Here is a 7819-nt window from a genome sequence, read left to right on the forward strand (position 1 = left end):
CATGATGCTTTTAAGGAGATGTCTTTTCATTATTTCTCCTTGGGCACGAGTCAAACAGGAAAACTCTAAATATGGCTAACCGACACCATTGCCTCAAGTATCTGAGTTTGAACTCCAATCAGAGGTTGGATCAGTTCCTCTCTTTTATTTAGCATCATCTTCAGAAGAACACTTTTAATAACAACAGGTGTGTCTGATTTAAGTAGCAAATATTGATTGACTAGAACTTCCGCGCTTTATGAATTGTTCTCTAGAGGTGATGAAATGGGGAAATCAAGGCTCCTATTTGCTTTTATATTCAAGCCTACAGAGCAAGTTGGATTGTCCAACTAAGTTGCAGAAGGAGAAGGAATATTTTAAAATACCAACAGGTATTGTGTATGCTGAGAAGATAAACCATAAAGTTGATGATATGTTTATCAGACATTCATTGTAATGATGTCAGAAAATAAATAATATAAAATCAGCAATGTGAATTGACCCCAAACTAGATGGAAACCATTTTGTGGAGCAAGTAGATTTCCCTGACATCCCAATTCTATCTAAAAAGCATTACAACAGCGTCAAAACCAAACAGTGAAGACATATATCCTTCATTTTATTATTATGAATGGCCTAATGCATAGATGTTAATGCACTCATGCAGAAGTTCCACTCCCTGGTTAACATTATTGCTATTGAAATAGAGGTTTATTGCCAGTACTTGTCAACATGAGTACATTGAGCAGGTAATAAAATGGGGATTCACATAGCATTTTGGTAAGAAAACAATGGCAGATTGTGATGGGAAAATACAGAAACAATTACTTGTTTGTCTCTCTACAACATTTTCTGGGAGCCAATATCATGCGGCATACAAATTTGTCCACCTTATTATGCCTGAAAACCAAGCCACACCATGAGTGACTTGCCAGTTAGATTCATTTTAATGGATCTTATTAATAAATTAGGCACTCACATTTTGCCCTGCTCTAGTTCTGAATGTAAATGAACAAGCTCCCCAGTTGCTGTACACTATTAATCACCTATGTGTTGTTCTATTGCAGGTACAATGTATGTTTAATAATACATGTGTGCTGCATAGATTTTATTCAGAAAATGAAAGCAATGCTCTCTGTTGTCACTATGCATTGCCAAGAATCTTCAGAACAAGTGGGACTTCAGTTTTATAAAATATATTATATGCAGTTAGAGATAGCATAACCTCAGCTGGCACAAAACTGGTGGATCTCCATCCACTTCAGTGGTTCTATGAGGATTTCCTCCAGGTCAGTGTCTGGCCCATATCTTTATAAAGTGTTATTTTCTTGAGATGGACAACAATAATTAAAACACATTTTCATATTACACCGATCAAACTGAAACTTGCCAATTTTGTCCTAGATAAATTGAGTCTAATATTTACATATATCCTTCATTTTTAATATACGAGACAAGTTTTAAGGGTGCTCACCCATTAATCGAGAAAGAAAGAAGTTACAAAAATAAGATTTGAAAATAAAACATAAAAAGTCTTGCTGACAAAGGGAAAGTATGAAGAACAATAGCAAACACCAGAAAAGCAAATCAGGATAGTGTCAATGAAGAGGAGTTGGGGAAAAGCTGGAGTTTTCTCCCATTCGGTACTAATACTAACAATAAGTACTTGCTCTGTAGTGATGCATAGTTACAAGGAAGCATACAAAAGTGAAAGGAAAGATAGGATGTACTCAGGGATAAGGTACTTGACTGGGGAGGCTCTTTTCCCTAGTCTAGTATCAGATGTTAAGACGTCTGGGTTGAAGTGTAAAAATATCATTAGGAAGGCCAAAAAAAGAATTTGAAGAACAGCTAGCCAAAGACTCAAAAAGTAATAAAAAAAATTGTTTTAAGTTCATCAGAAGCAGGAAGCCTGCTAAACAGCCAGTGGGGCCGCTGGTCGATCAAGATGCTAAAGGAGCACTCAAGGACAGTAAGGCCACTGCAGAGAAACTAAATGAATTCTTTAATTCTTTGTATCAGTCTTCACAGCTGAGGATATGAGGGAGATTCCCAAACCTGAGCCATACTTTTTAGGTGATAAATCTGCGAAACTGTCCCAGATTAGTGGAGATTTGGAACAAATTGATAAATTAAACAGTAATAAGTCACCAGGACCAGATGGTATTCACCCAAGAGTTCTGAAGGAACTCTATGTGAAACTGCAGAACTATTAACCGTGGTTTGTAACCTATCATTTAAATCAGCTTCTGTACCAAATGACTTGAGGATAGCTAATATCACACCAATTTTTAAAAAGAGCTCCAGAGGTGATCCCGGCAATTACAGGCCAGTGAGCCTGACTTCAGTACTGGGCCAACTAATTGAAACTATAGTAAAGAACAGAATTGTCAGATACTTAGATGAACATAATTTGTTGGGGAAGAATCAACATGATTTTTGTAAAGGGAAATCATGCCTCACCATCTGCTAGAATTCTTTGAGGGGGTCAACAAGCATGTGGACAAGGGGGATCCAGTGGATATAGTGTACTTAGATTTTCAGAAAGCCTTTGACAAGGTCCCTCACCAAAGGCTCTTAAGCAAAGTAAGCTGTTATGGGATAAGAGGGAAGGTCCTCTCATGGAACAGTAACTGGTTAAAAGATAGTATGAGAGGGGTAGCCGTGTTAGTCTGGATCTGTAAAAATCAACAAAGAGTCCTGTGGCACCTTATAGACTAACAGACATATTGGAGCATAAGCTTTCGTGGGTGAATACTCACTTCGTCAGATGCATCTGACGAAGTGAGTATTCACCCACGAAAGCTTATGCTCCAATATGTCTGTTAGTCTATAAGGTGCCACAGGACTCTTTGTCGCTGGTTAAAAGATAGGAAACGAAGGGTAGGAATAAATGGTCACTTCTCAGAATGGAGAGAGGTAAATAGTGGTGTCCCACCAGGGGTCTGTACTGGGACCAGTCCTATTCAACATATTCATAAATGATCTGGGAAAAGGGATAAATAGTGAGGTGGCAAAATTTGCAGATGACATCAAACTACTCAAGATAGTTAAGTCCAAAGCAGACTGTGAAGAGCTACAAAGGGATCTCACAAAACTGAGTGACTGGGCAACAAAATGGCAGATGAAATTCAATGTTGATAAATGCAAAGTAATGCACATTGGAAAACATAATCCCAACTATATATATAAAATGATGGGGTCTAAATTAGCTATTAACACTCAAGAAAGAGACCTTGGAGTCATTGTGAATAGTTCTCTGAAAACATCCACTCAATGTGCAGCGGCAGTCAAAAAAGCAAACAAAATGTTGGGAATTATTAAGAAATGGATAGATAATAAGACAGAAAATATCATATTGCCTCTATATAAATCCATGGTATGCCCACATCTTGAATACTGCGTGCAGATGTGATCACCCCCGGCCTAATGGATAAGGCAATGGCTTTCTAAATCAGAGATTGTGGGTTCAAGTCCCATCTGGGGTGAAAAACTGCTTTCTTCCTGTATATTGCAAGGAAACCTCAGTCTTATTAGGGGGAGGGATAGCTCGGTGGTTTGAGTATTGGCCTGCTAAACCCAGGGTTGTGAGTTCAATCCTTGAGGGAGCCATTTAGGGAACTGGGGTAAAAATCTGTCTGGAGATTGGTCCTGTTTGAGCAGGGAGTTGGACTAGATCTCCTGAGGTCCCTTCCAACCCTGTGATTCTGTGAAAAAAGATATATTAGATTTAGGGCTATCAAGCAATTAAAAAAATTAATCACAATTAACTGTACGATTAAAAAATTAATCTTCATTAATTGCACGATTAAAAAAATTAATCTTGATTAATTGCACTGTTAAACAATAATAGAATGCCATTTATTTAAATATATTTGGATGTTTTATACATTTTCAAATATATTGATTTAAATTACAACACAGAATACAAAGTGTACAGTGCTCACTTTATATTTATTTTTTATTACAAATATGTGCACTGTAAAAAACAAAAGAAATGGTAAATTTCAATTAATCTAATACAAGTACTGTAGTGCAATCTCTTTATAATGAAAGTTGAACTTTCAAATGTAGAATTATGTACAAAAAATAACTGCATTCAAAAATAAAACAATGTAAAACTTTAGAACCTACAAGTCCACTCAGTCCTACTTCAGCCAATTGCTCAGACAAACAAGTTTGGTTACAATTTGCAGGAGATAATGCTGCCCACATCTTGTTTACAATGTCACCTGAAAGTGGGAACAGACGTTCACATGGCACGGTTGTAGCTGGCATCGCAAGATATTTATGTGCCAGATGCACTGAATATTCATATGTCTCTTCATGCTTCAACCATCATTCCAGAAGACATGAGTCCATGCTGATGACGGGTTCTGCTCGATAACGATCCAAAGCAGTGCGGACCAACGCATGTTCATTTTCATCATCTGAGTCAGATGCTACCAGCAGAAGATTGATTTTCTTTTTTGTTGGTTCGGGTTCTGTAGTTTCTGCATCGGAGTGTTGCTCTTTTAAGACATCTGAAAGCATGCTCCACACCTCGTTCCTCTCAGGTTTTGGAAGGCATTTAAACCTTGGGTCGAGTGCTGTAGCTATTTTTAGAAATCTCACATTGGTACCTTCATTGCGTTTTGTCAAATCTGCTGTGAAAGTGTTCTTAAAACAAACATGTGCTGGGTCATCATCCAAGACTGCTATAACATGAAATATATGTCAGAATGCGGGTAAAACAGAACTGGAGACATACAATTCTACCCCAAGGAGTTCAGTCACAAATTTAATTAACAAGCATCATCAGCATGGAAGCATGTCCTCTGGAATGGTGGCCGAAGCATGAAGGGGCATATGAATGTTTAGCATATCTGGCACATAAATACCTTGTGATGCTGTCTACAAAAGTCCCATGCGAATGCCTGTTCTCATTTTCAGGTGACATTGTAAACAAGACGTGGACAGCATTATCTCCTGCAAATTGTAACCAAACTTGTTTGTCTGAACAAAAAGTAGGACTAATCTTCACAGCACCCTGGTGAGGTAAGAGTTACTCTTAAAATATTAACATTTTATAGCAACCAAGGCAGAGGGATTCAGTCCAAAATATATAAATTTGGCTGCCCCAGGTTATCCAAATATTCATCCTTATTTATATTTAATATGGATTCTTAGGCATCTATATATGAAAATTTTGGCATAAATGATTTGCCCACGGTCACATGGTGGGTTGGAATGTAGGAGCATCCTGGATTCCCTTTCCACACTCTATCTATCATGTATCTTTCTGCTGCCTCACTCATTAAGATGAGAGAGGAAAAGAAAACAAAGAAAAAAACATGGACAAAGGGACCAAAAATGAAAGAATATAAGCTCTGTGGTTCAGAGAGAATACGCTTCTTTTTTTGATGTGCTTATTACATGCCTTTTGATCCAAGTTCTATATTATTACTGAGCCTGGGGAAGAGAACGCTGTGAAAGAATGCTGTAAACTACCTACATTATAACTGAGTGTGTTTCAGGGGGCTTGTTTCCATTACAAAAACACAAAGGCATGAGGAAACTTTAGCCACACCTGAGGTCCTCAAATGGCAGGCCTGCTTTGACATGCCAAGTTGTATTTATAGGTATGATGGGCCTGATCCTCAGCTGATGTAAATGAGCTTAGCTCCTTTGAAGCCAGTAGAGCTATACCATTTACATCAGCTAAGCATCCTGCCCCAAAACTCCTTGCTTGTTTTGTTACAGTGCAATAGTACCCAGGCAAACATGGGCTTAGTTCTGTGAATGTTCCGCAGCAATTTAAAAGTAAGAACAAGCATTAATCAGTCAGTTGTTTCTTTAGTTGCATTTTTGTAAAGGTTAAGGACAACAAAATCATTTTCAGGCTCATCATCACTCAAGTGTATCGACCGCTCCCGCCCCTGGAAAAGCAACTCTCAGTGGAGTCAAACTGACCACGTTTTCTACTGGCTCAGTAGAAGGTACAGTCTTGTGTTGAGGTGGTGCAGAGTACCACTGCCTCCGGGGGAGCAAAGGGGGGTATCTCCTTGCCTCCCAGAGTTCCCTGGGGTACCTAGGAAGCTCACTCACCGCTGCTCCCCTTCCCTGAACACAGTGTACTCTCACCCCTTGCACACAAGTCTCATTCTGGATGAGGGAAACCGAATGGTAAACCTGTCCCCCCTTTAACTTTCCACTCCTCTTGGGTGACTGTGCACCCCTGGAGGAATAGAGAGGGAGGGGTCCCTGTGCTCTTAATGCAAAGACTGTAACTGTGCCTGACTCGGCCACAGACTATGCATTGAGAGGGAGTCTCCTGTGCTCTTCCCCAGACTTTGTACCCATGTAAATACCAGGCACAATCACACCCTATTACAGGGGCCAACATTTCACACAACAAGTTCAGAATCGGGGGAAGGGGGGGTTATGCTCCAGTTTTATTGCCTGCTTCTTTTCCTGTAACCATCATTACATCCAGCAATTTAGTGGAATGGTTATGTTTAGTACTGCTCTCCATCCAAGAGAGATTAATTGCCTGCTCTGAAATCTGAACAGGGAGCCCCAGCCTTCGGTTCAGAAATAATATTACTCGTGTTAGTGTTCATCTTGAAAAGCTGCCTTTCTCCTCTCTCTCAATGACAGAAAGATTTCCCACTGCCTGGTAATCTCTGCAGCCACCATCACTTCAAAGTGATGAGGGCAGTATTGCAGAATGAAGGTATGCTAGCTTTTAGCATATGACTCTAGTCTAGAGACGATAATCATTTCAAACTACCTACGGGGAAAAAAAGTACTATAATAATGTTAGTCAGGTAGCTTTTTCTACCTTATCAGCACCTGCAGATGCAAACGTGCACTGGCAAACACTACACCAGAGGGTAGGATAAAAGTGGAATTAGAAAATATTACCTTCAGGAGATATTGGCCTTCCAAATGAGATATGCAACAGTAATGTAGATAGCATGGAAAAACAGACAATAAGTATAGCTTTGAATTCAAACATGACCTTCAAAGAGCTTTTTCTTAGAAACACAGAGTAAAAGCCCTAAACCTTTGAAAGAGCATGACCAAACAATAAAGCCCCCAACTCCATGTACACCTTTGAGGATTCACTCTAAATAATGGCCTCTCAGAAGTCTTTTATCACATTTTAAAAGTCTTTATTTGTCAAATTTGAAAGATATCTTTTCTTTACCCCTTTTTATCACATTCTCAGGGTATCTTATCAATATTCACTTGGTGAGCATGAGCATATTTCTAAGTGACAGAACAGAACAGTGTGTGATAAACTGGAATGTTTCTGCAGCTCAGACCAATGTGCAAGATAAAAGAACTCGGACTCTTGCAAAAGCAACAGGGCTTTGGCTGAAATATCAGGAACAACCATTTTGTTGGGAATGATTCATTAAGCCGACATGTCAAAAACTGAATGAGCTGCTCTAGTGGCCTAAGCACTAGGTCTGAAATACCTAGACTCCCTTGAATTATAGGTTCGAAACCTGGCAAGGTGTAGTAACACCACTCTCATCCTCCCAAGTGAGACAAATTGAGTTCCAGGCAACTTACAAAGGGTGCCTCATAGACAAATTCTTCAAAAGTGAAGTTTTGTTTGCTCTTCACAGACATTAAAGATATGTGGCACTTTTTAATAAAAGTAGGTGTGTACCCTGGTGTCTGTGACCAACTCTGGAACCTTAATTCTCTCTTTTCCAGTGTGCTGCCTTCCATAACAGAGGTAGTTGCATTTCAGTAGTGGGTAGTAATTCCCTACTGCACATAATGTGAAACGAATTTAAAGATCCCTTGGTCTGAGAAGTACTAACTGTATAAATACAACATGATT

This window comes from Emys orbicularis, chromosome 2, assembly GCF_028017835.1.
Source record: "Emys orbicularis isolate rEmyOrb1 chromosome 2, rEmyOrb1.hap1, whole genome shotgun sequence".
NCBI lineage: Eukaryota > Metazoa > Chordata > Testudines > Emydidae > Emys > Emys orbicularis.